This window comes from Rhipicephalus microplus, chromosome 10, assembly GCF_043290135.1.
Source record: "Rhipicephalus microplus isolate Deutch F79 chromosome 10, USDA_Rmic, whole genome shotgun sequence".
NCBI lineage: Eukaryota > Metazoa > Arthropoda > Arachnida > Ixodida > Ixodidae > Rhipicephalus > Rhipicephalus microplus.
The window spans coordinates 62,207,645-62,223,610 of NC_134709.1; positions in this window are offsets into that span (position 1 = coordinate 62,207,645).

Here is a 15,966-nt window from a genome sequence, read left to right on the forward strand (position 1 = left end):
CAGCTTAATGGCCGCGAGCACATTGTGAGCGAGGTAGGTAGTTATGTTCTTACATTGCGCGCATGTCATGATTATCATGTTTGCACCATTCGTATACCTTCGTCATCCCTTCACGTTACGTAACACCAGCTTAGGTATATGTGAAGCTAGCGAAACGGCCGTGAGCGCCTCATGAGCGTGACATGTAGTCATGTTTTTTCATGACTACATCATTTCCACGTTAAGGCGAGCCGTTTATGTTCACCATGAAGTCTTCTCATACAATATCAGATTTACAATATGTCATGTGAGCGATACCACCGCAACAGAAGACTATGGCATGAAAATCGTGACAATAAAGACCTACACTTGATGATTGTCATGTTATGACTAGTCATTTAGGCTCGTAATACAGTGATGTTGTGCCATACCGATTTTTGTATAGATCCTAATAACAAAACAGCCAAGAGTGCTAGAACTTGTAGGCGGCTAAAACTAATACGCTCAAAACACCGAAGTTCGCTAAGAAATGCTTCGCATTTGGAAAATAAAGTGGAAATATCTCGGTCCGCCTCCCTAGGCATGTGTCTGAACCAACGCAACGTGTAGCCGACTGAGAAAGCCGCCGAGAAGGCCAGGAAAAGAGTGAAGTGCATGATTTAGCGGGGGCCGAAAAAGATCGAGGGCTTCTGAACTCACTGCACTGGTGTCATGAACCCACTGGTGTGATGAACCTCGTCAAGTCATGGTCCCTAACACTGATTGGATAAACGTTTAAATAAAATTTGACTTGATTATAATCAGTAAGTCCAGTTGGCCCCGATAGCAGCGCCGCTTCAGGCAGCTAATCCGAAGGTGCGATGGCTTCGTGAGCAAGCAAGGCTGCATCCTGGTCGCAGCACACAATCCGTGTACCGGCGAGTCAGCTCGCAGGATCGCGAGCACAACACGAATTGCCGCAGCGAGTGCGGCAGACACTGTGTCCTTCGAGTCGACGGTGGAGGCCAACTGAGTCGAAGGAGAGGGCGATGTAGTCGTCGAGATCGTGGAGACCACGGGCACACACGATGTAGATTGCCAGGCGGCTTGCAATGTTTTTTCGCAGGCACTGGCTACCGTATCCCGAAACAAGCGGCCCTTCACGACCGCCGCACTGCCCGCTTGTCGATGTTTTTGACTGCGGTCCTGGTTTGCTCCAGTGTTTGGGGGCGCGTAACGGGACCATCCGAAAAGACGAGAAAGACGATGGCTTTGCGCTGAATCTGCAGGAAGGGTCATGCGGCTCATCCACTGGGTGATTTCCGCTGCAGTTGAGGTAGCGCGGGGATGTTATGGAGCAGAGCTGCCACCACAATGGAGGCTGCGCTGGTCGTGCGAGCAGGTCGCCCCTCCGTGGCCGAAACGTCGCACTGGACGTTGCTGCTTGCACAGCAGGATTTCGGGAGTGTTGACTCTGCCCCTGAAGGTCATTGTGAACCACTTGCTTTAGCACGAACACGACGAGATGGGAGTGTCCGAAGAGGTGTTGGCCGTTATCTCTTCCATGATTTCGATCTCGATGTGCGGGTAGACGCCGTAGAAATCGCCGACCCAGATGTTGCAGCTGAGGCGCTTGCACCTCACCCTTGTCTCACACATCCTGCTAACTCGCAGAAGATAGCCGAAGTGTACGTGTCCACGGCCACATGAGTGGGCCTCTGGTGCACGCGTACTTGTCGAGTGGCCAGAAAACCAGCAAGGAAGCCCGCGCTCGTCTCTCTAGTCACCGCCAGGAAGTTTGTCTTCCTCCCGAACGGCCAGTAGATGAGCCTGTCACCCAGCTCGTTCTGGGTCGCATGGGATTGGAGTAGTCGTGGTGCTGGTTGAGCAGAAGGTGTGGAGGGGCGCAGAGAAGCACCAAAGGCTCTCATGGGCATAGTAGCACTTGGGGCGGTGTAGGCGGCTCCATGAGTGCTGAGTCGAGCGCAAAATGAGGTGAAGAAGTTGGGCTAGTGCGAGGTAAATGCTTTTCGCAGGGAGAGTCTGTGCGTTCATAGTTTTGCGGGCTGTCTGATGCGTGTGTTTTGATGGCACCAACCTACATCAAAACGGCAGGCGTGGTGGAGTAGGCTACACTTGAGAAGGCCTCGTTGGCCTTGTATTTCAGCCAGCTGTCTAACGCTGGGACAGCTTGCTGATCCATCAACCGCTGTTGTTCGGGTTCGGGTGGTGGTGTGCTGTCAGTCCTGACCTGATATTGTTGGTAGTGGCTGGCAGGTCGTCAGTATCTACATTTTCAATTACTGCGGGGTGCCTTCGTTTTTTTATTACAGCCCTTTCTTTTTTGTCTTCCTTTTTCCTGTCTTGGCAACAGGTTACTTCTGGCTTTGCAGAGCTCGTTTCGCGGCGTTGCGCTGTCGATATGAGGCCAACAGGGCCCCATCCTCCTTGTAGTATTCTTTGAAGAGGTCACGCATCTTGGATGACCTGTCGCCCTGAGAAGGGTATCCTGTGCCATGACGCAGGGATGGAGGTACCATTTGACTCGACAGTTGGCTAAAGACCCCGATACTTAAGGGGTGTCGCTTAGGTGGTCTGTCCGTCCTGTAGCCCTGAAAATTGCTTCGCACGCTAGGCACGCGGTGGCTAGCAAGGGTCGTAAACGAGGGAGCGCAAAAAACTAGTGTGTCTCCTGTTAAAAGGTCACTCATCTCTCATGGTGCGAAACGACTCGGTCCCCGAGAGCATGTTCAGCTATTATATACATCATTTTGTGCTTTTGGTGCGCGAACCACGGAGGTATTTGTTCTAGTTATCACACGCAAGACGGCACGAAGAGCGTGCTTTGAAAGTCGTCGCCCCACACGTCGTGATGCACGTGCGGGTAAACTGTAATGGAGGTGGGTCGTACGTGTTGTTCCTTCACCGTAAGTATGCGTTGATGTTAAAGTATACGAATGTCCATTTAATCGCTATATACAGCGGCCACGTTTGCGAAAGCAGCGCGCTGGTCACACAAGCGAAGAAGCAACAACTGTGCCATTAATTTGTTCACGTTTGTCTTGTGTAGACTTTCCCTTCTTTCTGTTTGAGTAGCGCGCTGTGTCAAGCAGTGACAGTTGTTAGTTCACGCTCTCTCGTTTGCTTTCATGCGTCCTTTACGCCTGAGCGAGTCGCTGTAAATTTAAAACTACTGCCGGTCTTAGCTTGACATTGCAAATCGTTGAGTATTCTTCGCATTGGCCTTGTAGTGAAACACTACACAAAAAACACCCACCTATCTCTATAGAGACACGTTCCACTTTCGTCATATACACATTCCCAACACACAGGGATCAATCATGTTTCTTTTCCTTCATTTTATATAAGTGGAAGGATTAGGAGGCTTCACTAATGACCCAAACTGACGGTCACGCGGACGTTCGCAGATACTGGCGGCTACAGGACACGTACCTGCCCACCCTTCAGCCGATGTTCTACTGTTCTGGCATCGTCGTGTACGGGTACGGCGTGCGCGCCAACGGCGAGGTCGTGTGGAAATACCCGACGGCTGCTGGCTATATCCGTGCCTTGAAAGCCATGAAGAACGCAGGCCAGCTGTTGCACCGTGGAAACCCGGTGCACGTGTACGCTGCGGTGGGAGGAGCGCACGAAGACAGCGCCAACATGTCCGCGGCCGCTGGCAACAACCCGGGCTACTTCGCAGCGAATATGGGGGCCACGGTTATGAACATCTCGACGCCATGGAAGGTAAGCGTTTTAGCGAGTTCGTTGACCTTCGATTCGCACCTCGAACCTTTGAACCGCAAAGGAGAGAGAGAGAATCCTGAGTATTAAACTGAAGCTATAGCTTCTCTGAATGACAGTGGAACACTGCTGCTAAGGCACTTTGCCCTTCCCATTTTTCACGTTGTCCCTTGAAAGGAGTTCTGCGACTATGGTCTGTTTTGATATCAAGGTGAAATACTCAAACGCTTCCTGAAGAACGGAAGGTTACTGTTGGCGTCAACGCGTGTTATGAGAAAAAGCATGTTATAATGACGTCATTTAAATGACGCTGTCATGCAGTCATGTGTCACGGTGATATGAACCAATTGAAGTATTTGTGTTGGCGTCATCCATGGCTCCACTGACGCACTTCCGTGACGAATATGTCATCATGAAATTTACACTGACGGAAAAAAATGAACAAAAGAGAAATGGGCGTCGGCGGTAGTTAGCTACCCAGTGCATTATTGGAAACCACATGGCCACGCAGCACACGTTCTTCAGCTTACTAAAGGCGAGGTATTGATAGGCACCATTTACCGTGGGCAATGCTCGGTGCACAGTAGCTTTAGCATGTGGTCGTTATCACAAGACAAATAGCACGGGGGGCGTGCAGGGTCGAGATATTTTATTTGAAGTGAATGTAGAATGTAGGCTGTTGTGATGGGAGTGTTTACAAGCAGAGCTGGACCTTGCAGAGAGTGAATCAAATATGCGATTAAACAGTTTCTGGGGCGTGGTCTGTATCTGTTGCTAGGTTACAGAGTAAAGGCAATTTAACAAATGTCAGTAAAACGTACAATTGACAACTGCAATTACGGGGTGTTTATTAGAAGGAAATATTTTTGATGATTCTGCATGCGTCATTTAATCCTCGAAATCGTAGTATTGCATCTGTTAATTGCACTTGATTTTGACAGATATTTTTTAAGTTTGCTTCGTAGTTCTACAATACGTAAATCACGATTCATGAATGCCAGAAGAATGTATACGATTAGCGACGGCACGTTCATTGAAATCTGAAAATAATTGCCTAACTGAAATTCACTATCCACTGGTACCTAAACACCGCCACAAAGTTATACAAAATACCGTCCAAACTAAACGTGGACTGCTGTATCACGCCCGCAGCGTTGAGAGCACCATAACTTTGAGCACGCCCACGGAAAGATCACGAGAAATTCTACGCAAGGTGGCAGTCACGTTTCACTTTCACGTGCTTAAAAATCGCTTAGCATCCTATTTCTTTTTTTTTAAGTACAAGGCCTCTTCGTGAAATGAGAACGCGCGTAATCGCTCGATCACAGCTGAGCAGATGCGCATGGGTGCCTATGCCAAACTGTTTGCCTCGCACGAGTGAAATCAAAACACCAATGTCGCTGCACTAAAATGTAGCCTCACAGAGCATCGTAAACATTGTGTATATTGCTAATATCTTATGAAGAAGTATTTAGCCCGATTGGCCGAACTTTAACACAACCGCGCTTCGCCGACGTTCTTGCCTTTTTGTGTCCCTTAACAAAAAAGCTTATTCGGGATTTTTCGACGCAGGGAGTAAATGTGGACTGGGACTATCCGGGAGACTCTTGCAACCGTGCCAGGAACACCCAGAACATTTTCTATAACCTGGTGCGGGCTTTAAAGAACGAGAGGATTCTCGTCATGATAACTGTGCCACCGGTGAAATCACGGCTGAGTAACTACAGCTTGGACCGGGTCGCCGATATGGTCGAATACATTATCATCAAGACCCACACGCACGCGGAGCCCCGATCACTGTTCCACATGGTCAGGTGCAGCGGCTACCAAAGCGTTGCGGCTGACGTCTTCAACGAGGCACTCAACATGCTCTCCACGTTTGACCACAAGTCTCGTTTAGGATACAGCCTTTCGGTGCGTGAACTGCGACCGGAGCTGCGCATGTTTATCTGCCATACAAGCTAATTAAGCTGCAGCCTCAGTCAGAACACGCATCATGTCAGTAATCATCACCATGCCCAACATATCCGACTATGAGTGGCTATGCGCCCTTGTCCGCCAGGAGTCTGAAACTTTGTCAGACAGTAGGCCACACTGGCGCAATTAAGTCCCTGAAGGACCTGGACAAGGAAGGCGGCTGACGGTTTGTAGAAATCGTCAGCTAACGTTATTATTTAAAAAAGAAATGAAAAAACTCGCTTGATACTCTGTACCATGGGAGTGGATGTTATGCGAAGCATGTGGACCTGTGGTGTAATTTTCTTATTAGGCGAAACGTTATGAAATGGCGCTTATCATATTGCTATCAGGCGCAGTAACAGCATGTTCTCCCGTAACAATGTGTACGACTGTTTTACGCACAAATCTACGTCAAACAGACGCGTGTGCTTTGTATAAGCAGTTGTTTATAGTTCAGTAAACATGCCAACATCAACATGGGTATTAGCAACACCATAAGTGGTCAGCTGATATGCAGCGCTTGCACTTTCCAGAATGTAAGCCTCCGCTTGTGCTTCATTGGGAGGTGGTTAAGTACGCAATTGGCGTAAACTAGACGTTACACCTGCATAGTGGGAGTACATATGTCATGTTGATATGATAAGGTGGCCAGTACTGTAACCACAACTGACGTTGCAACAACATAACGCCTGCAAATATAGGGTCTTCTTCCCAGTCAGTTTCGAAACCAGGCGTGGGTCTGTAGTGGAATACTTTGTTTCCACGCAGAATGCGTGGGTCCAATGTCTGCTGCTACACTGATTGTTTTTGTTTCCATTTATTGGCTCAATGCCGCTGATCTCAGTTTTTATTAATGCTCTCGCACGTCGATCCGAAATCCGTTCAAGCGGTTCCTGTATCTGCGCATTCACGCATGCCATGATTTGTGGTATGGAATACGAGTATGTAGCACACGCGGATCAAGGAATTCAGTTAGACGGTGTACGTGACGGCATTTTCACATTATTTGTGTCATGGCCAGGCATTCCCGTTCAAGTCAAGAAGGTGGGCGCTCCAGTTCCTAGAGGCGAGGATAAGCGCGCACGCCCACAGCTATTGCTGACAGCTGCCCACGCCGAAGCGTGACATGGTGGGGGCTCCGGTAGCTAGGGACGCACGCGCACGCAGTTGTTGCTATGGTAGAGGGCAGTGCACGGATCCCGACGTACGCCTGACATATCCCTATTAAGAAATGCATTCCCATTGCAATACGAGAGAAGAAGCAGCCATGCGTGGTCCGGGGGGCCGCAATCGATAGGTTTCGCGGGGCCGCATGTTTCACAGCCCTATTCCATACAATGGCAACATGTGGGTCAATTGGTCGGTCGCCTAAATAATGCACGATAGGCTTCTCTAGGAACGTGCTCGTTTGGTCTAATGAATCTGAGACGTTCTCAGACATCCATTTAAGTCCGGCTGGTTCTAAATGTTTTGGAAGTGACTCTGCTTCTCGCAGACGCATATGCTGCCATGGTAGACAACTGGCCAGCGCTGGCCATCACTTGAAATCAATATTTGCATCTCTTCGAACACCGGGACTTTGATGCTTCACCAAACACAATAAAAATCGACTTTCCGGTACGAGCGCAGCGGTGTCGACACAAGGGCTGCAAATATCGTGATGTGTTAGCGTCGCTGCTTGCCAAATTGATAAGATTTGTCATGATCTTTATATCACCATACACACCTTGATCTCATCACCTGGCGTATTCATTTATATATGTCAAACTTCTCATAGCCTACGTGACGGCAACAAGCAAAAAGGAGTGTTCCAAACTCACTGCGATAGCAACAGGCGGCTCTCACTGACGTTTCCACGTTTTAGGTGCAAATATATGCCTTACTAAGTGTACAGGGGGATGACCACTACCGTAGCTAAGTTGTAGACAATCGAATGCGTTATTCGAAAGTTGCAGGTTCGAATACTGTTGGCGGCAAGTTACGCTTAAGTCCACTTCTCTTTCTTCAGAATCACATTACAATTACTTCTAATAACAACGCTTACTTCTCTCGACACCATTGTCTGTTATTTCTCATTATTCGTAAGGTGTTCGAAACGTAGCTGACCAATTTGGTTAAGGCGGGAGGGCGTTGGGAGTGAAAAATACGTTACAACGAAATCTTTCTTTTATCCGACAATGGTCACGGTGACGTCTTTCGCTACATTCACTCCCATTCTGCACCTTGCCTGTAAGCAGCATCTTTTTGTTGACGGTATACAATGGACACACAGAGCAATGTGCTCGCGCAGAAGACAATGGACCAGCAGTGTCATAGGTCCTTGTTCGCAGGTGGCACCCGAGACGTTCTTAGCCCCGGTCGCTCAACTGGGAGCTCCCGTCCTTGGTACGTCGCAGTGGGACAGACATACGCGTCAGCCCGGCCGGACGAGCTATGCATCGGTGTGCCAAGAGCAACCAGTGATTAGAACACCCAAGCACCCACTATGCCTCATGGTCGCCCGGCAAATAGACAGCCACACTCTTCATGTAAGTGGCCCTCAAGAGCACTGAAATTACGCGTGCGCACATACATACATACATACATACATACATACATACATGCATGCTTACATACATACATACATACATACATACATACATACATACATGCATACATACATACATACATACATACATACACACACACACATACATACATACATACATACATACATACATACATACATACATACATACATACATACATACATACATACATACATACATACATACATACATACGCGCACACATGGTCTCCTATCCACTATAGAAAAACGCAGTTTAGTTTCGGAATCGATCATCGTTAAGATATGCCTCGAGAACGTGAAGAAGTATTCTCCGGGTGTGAAGGTATGCACGGTTGAATATATGAGTTCTTTTATTGACTGGCCTCTAAAAATTGTTTGCTAGTGTGGCTTTTATTATGCGCTCTCTCCTCACTGTGTCTTTTAGCCCTGTGCCAAACTGTAAACATGCGTCGCACGTACAATGGTGGCCAACATTTAATGAGATGACCAATGTGGCTCACCTTTCTACAATGATTCTGCTCGAGGAACATGCAGTTACCTTGGTACACAAAGCCGCGTGGTCACACATGTTCTCTGATGCGAAAACTTGTCCGTGGGTTATACGCACTTGCATTCTCTTCCAACCAATTCTCATCGTAAATGCACATACGCAAAACGTAGTCAGTCTGAGCGACCGAAAATCGGAGCGTTCGTTTTATCACTTTGCGTAACCAGCATATGCTCATTTAAAAAGTGGACTTGATAATGACAAACCCACGCTACGCTCCATGAATTATCACTAGAATTAGTTATCAAGGCTAGCGTGGTGGGTTTACAAAAATGTGACGACCGATTTCTATGATGATAGTCCATTGTTTATTATAGAACACTAACATTAGAAACGTGTGAAGAATTCATAGCTTTAGATGGCATTGTTATAGGTATATATTTAAAGAAAGGTATATATCTAATGCTAAGGCTATGTTTCACATAACAATATGAAGATTTCCGAACACGCATTGCCTAAGTTTGAAAGGTGTGTGTGTGCGTGTGTGTGTGTGTGTGTGCGTGTGCGTGTGCGTGTGCGTGTGTGTGTGTGTGTGTGTGTGTTTTGGACGTACGGTAATGAGTCTGTTGCTTCAGTAGTGTGATGAACCGCCTAGACTTTTCGAAGCGTGCTGTCGCAAACATCCATCCAGTAGGACATATTTGCATACACCTCTGAGATAAAATGCTCCAATGACGTTTGTCCAGGTGGCAACGTTCGCAGACGAGCGGGCGCTTAAGGAGCGCATGAACTTGACGTACTCGGACAACATGGCCATGGCTCCCGTGGCAGTTTTCGACATTGATCTTGACGACTTTTACGGAAAGTGTGGGAGGGGAATGTCCCCGCTCATACGAGCTATCGCCACCGGTCCCGTTTGACTGCGTCAGTGTGACGTCACTGAAGGAGGGCCGGCAGTCTAACGCGGACCTCGGAAGGGGATAGGCGAAGTGTTCGACAATATTACCGCTCGTATTGCGTCTCCGGCAAAGTTCTCGTTTTCAGGTGGAGAACGTGATTTGCTCTTACTGGGGCGCGCGAAAAATGTGCGTGTTTTCGTTTCTATTAGCGAAGGGTAAATAATGCTGCCACTAAATATAGAACACATGTAGAAGGCACTGTCTTCATTCCGACAGGAGTGCTACTACCGGCGTCCTCAGTCGCTGGATGAATTATTCAGATAGTCACCGGAAAACGACTTAAACAAAAGGATCAACTAATCTATATCGGTAATATGTTTTCACACCACACAAATATATTTGTCACAAAGAGTAGAAAAAAACCTGCCATTTTATAGCAACGTTGAGGTTGTACATTTGTCAGGGTTACATGACCAGGGACGAGCGCGAGAATCTAATTGTGAGCAGTTCAAGCCACTTAATTTATGTACTGAAATTGTGAAGAACAACATCCTTAATTCAGGGAAGGGGGAAAAGAATTGAACAGCTAAATGAGTTTTTCTCTACGTCCTTGTCCTCACTGGTTCAAATACTGACTTCAAGAAATGTTATAATATGCACTGCATCAAATTCAGGCTTACGTACCACCGCCTGGTGCGTAGATAGTGCATTATAAAAAAATGTAGGCCAAACGTGTGAAGTCCGCAGCGTGACTTCTGCGTGATTTCAGGTGAAAGCTCCGATGCGTAAAATTTATTTTTAAAACTATGCGATGCAAGTTTGCAAACTCACCAGCCCAATGAAATATGGTCTCACTGCCTTGGCACACACACTGGGACTGCTCATAAAATCCGATATTCACTTCTGCGAAAATGGATGCTCAAACTTATAAAAGCTTCCTTTCGGCACTTGATAATAATTTGTGGTACAATCACTTGTGCTGTTTTTAAGAACGAGAATATGGAGTTTCACTTCTGATTCTTGGATGAAGCCTGCAGGAACCTCGACTACGAAACTCCCCTCGTGTCATACCACGAACACGCCTCTCATCATCAGGTTAAAATGTCGAATTTTTTCTCCTCTCACAACCGTCAAGTGAATACAAGCAATCACATACACAGAGTGGTAGACCCATACATACATACCACCAAGGACACTAAGCAGGATCAGTCCCAAGTTCTCTACTGTAAGCCCACACTGTGACACGATTATAACCACTTCGACCCCATGCTCTAGTTGTTCCCTGCCAACATGAGCACAAACGTTTCTGAACAGTCCTCCTAAGACTCGGGCATTCAAAGCACAGAGCTCATCGCACAGCTCAAGGCTGTCAAGAGGGCCCGAGCCGTCGCCGAAAGACTAGGTGGAGCCGCCGGAATTGGGGAAGGAGAGGGGGCTTTCAGCACCGCTTTTTTTCCTCTCGGGGCCTCAATAAAGTTCATACTCACTCAGTCCCTCACTCTCACCGACTTCATGTTCTTTACAGGTGAGCAAGTAAGTATACCGCAAACACAACGTTATTATTACTGTAACTTCATTTTTTTACCTACAAATAAAAACCTTCACGAACCATTTCGAAGCATTTTTTGCGTTCCCATAAATAAACTGAACCATAACTGTTCGCGTTGGGCCAACTTCTTTTTATTAGCGTGGCCCCATGAAGTTGGACATGAAATGCGAACAAATGAAAAGCTCTTTTATCGTACCTGTCTATCCATTCTATCGAGCCACCAACGGCTTCGCGCTCTCCTTGCCACAATTTCTATACTCTCCTGGCCACTTTCTATGTACGGAAATAGGCAGATTCCTTTTTATCTTGTAATCCCTCCAGATGTCGCCAGCTGCAGCAAACTTTACAGCTGTGGCGATCTCAAAGGTCCACCAACTTACGTTGAACATCTACGTTTCAGAAGATGCTTTGCTGCACGGGACAGGTCTTATTTTCATGTAATCTTGTACATTTTGAAAGCACATCTCGAGACCTGTAGTCCCAGAGAAGCCTATATAACGCCGCTAGGCCGTGTGGTTTTCGGAGGAAAGACAGCAAGTCTAATATGCAGTCACCGTGCGAGAACTAGTTCATGTCCGTATCTTTTAAAGAACGCCATCTCGCTGGCCGAGTGAAATGTACGAGTTTCGTCGCTCCCTATCACGACGTTTTGATCCCCACAAGTTTGTCTCTATTTGCTGTCATATCGTTTAACATTAGGCTCAGCGGGGCTATTTATCGTGATTACCAGTACAGCATACCCGTCGAGAATCAATGCTCTCTCCAAGTCTAATTGTGTTTCTCGCCACGCTAGGCAGGCGTTAGTCATTTTTATTTTGACGTGGAAGGAACGTTACTGCATATTGTCGCAGTACAACGCGAACAAAGCACAAGTACGCCTTGAGGCAGCAAAAGCAGCGTGTTCTCAACAGCTGAGCCACAAGATCTTCTTCGTTCTCGCGTCAAGCCAGAGGCCCACTACCTGGTGTCCGTAAACGTGTTGGCGTCTGGGTCGATGTCGTCACTTTCGTGCAGCAGCATCGCATCTAACATAGTTCGTACTTCTCGTCCATGAACGAGGCTGAACGGGGTCATGCGGGTCATTTCTTGCTTGGCCGTGTTTGTACGCAAACGTTATGTAAGCTAAGATTTCATCCCAATTTTTGTGTTCTATGTCTACGTACATCGAAAGCATGTCTTCAATGGTTTTGTTCAGACGCTCCGTCAGCCCGTTTGTTTGTGGGTGGTAGGCAGTGGTCTTACGATGCGTTGTTCCACTCAGCATCACGACGTGATCCAAAAGAGCTGCCGTAAATGCGATTCCTCTGTCTGTGATCACGACGGTTGGTGCACCATGCCTCAGTACAATATTTTCGATGAAAAACCTGGCCACCTCCGCTGCTGTACCTCTCTGAATAGCTTTTGTCTCGGCATAACGGGTCAGATAATCCATCGCGACGATAACCCAGCGGTTTCCTGCAGTGGACATAGGAAGTGGGCCCAAAATGTCCATGCCTATCTGGTAGAATAGAGCTGTTGGGACCTGCACGGGTTGCAGTAGGCCAGCTGGTTTAGTCGGTGGTGACTTGCGTCGCTGGCAGTCGAGACAGGTACGAACGTGGTGCTTCACGGCTGTGGTTAGTCTTGGCCAGTAATACCTTTGCTGTACTCTGGCCAACGTTCTCATGTAACCCAAATGGCCAGAGGTCACCTCGTTGTGGCATGCTTTGAGTATTTCGGTACGAAGGGCTGCTGGTATGACGAGCAGATAGGCGGATCCTGTCGACGAAAAGTTTCTTTTGTAAAGTACTCCGCCCCGTAAACAAAACGATGACAATACTCTTGCGAAAACTCTTGGCGCTTTCTGAGATCTGCCTTCCAAGTAGTTAATTAAGCCAAGCAACTCAGTGTCGTCACGTTGTTGCTGCGCAATGGCGGTTGTGTCGAGGACACCAAGAAATGCCGTTTCCTCCTCCACGGGTAGGGTTGCCGACTCAATAGGTGAACGGGACAGACAGTCAGCGTCCATATGTCGCTTGCCTGACTTGTGCACGACCGTCATGTCAAACTCTTGCAGTTTTAGGCTCCAACGTGCTAATCGGCCGGTGGGATCTTTTAGATTAGTTAACCAGCAAAGGGAGTGATGGTCACTAATAACTTTGAAGTGTCGGCCATACAAGTACGGGCGAAATTTCATTACTGCCCTTACTACGGCGAGACATTCTTTCTCTGTTGTTGAATAGTTAGCCTCTGCGCGTGTTAGCGTTCGGCTTGCGTAGGCGATCACTCTTTCTGTGTCCTCTTGCCGTTGCACAAGCACAGCCCCAAGACCTACATTGCTAGCGTCTGTGTGAAGCATCGTCGGGGCGAGCACAGGGGGCGTTTGGAGACGTTGACGCAGGTCATTAAAGGCAGCCTCTTGTTCTTCTTTCCACTCAAAGGCAACATCATCTCTTGTGAGACGAGTTAGTGGTGACGCAATGCGGGCGAAGTCTGCGATAAACCGGCGATAATAGGCACAAAGGCCTAGGAAGCGTCTGGCAGCCTTCTTATTTGAGGGTACTGGGAACTGTGCGACGGCGGCAATTTTTCCAGGATCGGGCCGGACGCCTGCGTTGCTGACGACGTGACTGAGAAACTGAAGTTCGTGAAAACAGAAATGGCACTTTTCTGGTTTTAATGTTAGGCCCGCGAACCGTATGGCACGTAAAACAACTTCCAGCCTTATAAGATGCTCGTCAAAAGTGGTCGAAAACACTATAACGTCGTCCAGATAGACTTGGCACGTCTTCCACTTCAATCCCGAAAGTACCGTGTCCATAAGCCTTTGAAAAGTTGCGGGCGCGGAGCACAAACCGAAAGGCAAGACTTCAAATTCGTATAAACCATCTGGGGTCACAAAAGCGGTTTTCTCTCGGTCTCTTGGGTCTACCTCGATCTGCCAGTAACCACTCCTCAAATCTATAGAAGAAAAGTAGCGAGCGTGCCGAAGTCTGTCAAGGGAGTCATCAATACGTGGGAGCGGGTACACATCTTTCTTGGTCACCCGATTCAGCTTCCTGTAGTCCACGCAAAAACGCAGGGTGCCGTCCTTTTTCTTTACTAGCACTACAGGCGATGCCCAGGGGCTCTGTGACGGTTGAATGACGTCATCTGCAAGCATCTTCGCGACTTGTTGTTGTATGGCTTCGCGTTGCTTTGAAGCTACACGATAAGGGTTCTGGTGGATAGGTCTCACCGTGTTCTCGGTGATTATTCGGTGCTTTGTCAAAGGTGTTCGACCAACTCGTGATGTCGTTGAAAAGCAGTCGCGGAATTTGGCTAGCAGCTGAAGAAGTCTCTGTCGCTCGTCCTTTGACAGAGTGGTGCCAACATCGTGAATGGGGTCTGGTTCTGGATTAGGCTCTTCGTCCAATACCGACAAACATAAACTGCCTTGCATTTCTACAATATTGTCGTACGAAGCGATAGCTGTGCCCTTCGGAAGGTGCCGGCGCTCAGCACTAAAGTTCGTCAGAAGTAAATTCGTGCGTCCACGAGTGAGACGGACGATACCTCGTGCGACCAAAATGCCATGACTAAATAGCAGCGAGCCAATTTGGTCAGCAATGCCTTCGCCATCAAACGCTTCGTCGCCTTCTACTGAAACAAGAGTGCATGACCGGGGCGTGACGACCACATCATCATCAATTATACGTAAAGTGTTGCGTATTGCGTCTGAACAGTCAACTAAACCAGAGCTGTTGCGGAATGTAATTGAACGGTCCGGGATGTTGATGACGGCACCATATTCTCTTAAGATGTCCATCCCTATGATCAAGTCTTTGCAACACGAGGTGAGGATGACGAACGTCGCCACGAAAGCCGAGCCATCGATGTCGAGTCTTGCTGTATACCTTCCGACAGGCATCAACAGCTGGCCGCCTGCTGTCCTCAGGTGAGGTCCCGTCCACGTAGTCTTCACTTTTTTGAGGCGTACGGCAAGGTTTTCACTTATGATAGAAAAGTCGGCGCCGGTGTCAACTAAGGCTGTTACTTGCTGTCCGTCTACCGAAACGGTAAGATCTGTGGTCACAGTTTCGTCGGTGTTACAACTTCTCGGCTTTACGGCGTCCTGTGGTACAAGTAACGGGGGCTTTTTTTCGTCGCCTTGACGGCCTGCAACCTCACCCCCGGAGGTCGCCGCCTTCAGTTTCCCCGGCGTGGACTTGGTGACTTCCTTCCACTGACGTCGGCTGTAGTTCGGTGGCGCGACGAAGGCGATTATGCCGGAGACGGAGAGCGTGGTCGACGTCCCAAACCTGGCTGGTAATCAGGCACACTGTCGTCATTATTGGCACGGCGGTTGTCAAAATGGGACTGAGACAAGGGTAGTCCTTGAGAATGAGTGTCCCGGCGTGGTGCGTAGCCGTCGTTGGCGCGTCGATCGTCAGACCATTGCCGAAGAGGTCGAAACATATCTACGCGGTGCCAGCAATGGCGGGAAATGTGGCCTACACCTCTGCAGGTGAAACAAAGCGGGCGCCTATCTACAGTGCGCCAGGCGTGTGTTTTACGAAGCTGTGGACGCCGCAACGGCTCGTAATGTGGCAAATGCCGTGTGCCGTTGGGAGACGGCTCTTGGTGCGGCGGAATTTCGTACGGCGGTACGACGGCAGGTCGTCGCGGTGTCTGTTCTTGTGGCGACCAAGGAACGGCTGCCGATGGCTGGCGGTACGACGGCGCAACGGCCGGCGGGCGGCGAAGCGCGGCTGCGTAGCTCATAGGTCGCTGATCGTCAGTAGGATCAGCTGTTGAAAACGCTTGGCGTATTTCTTCG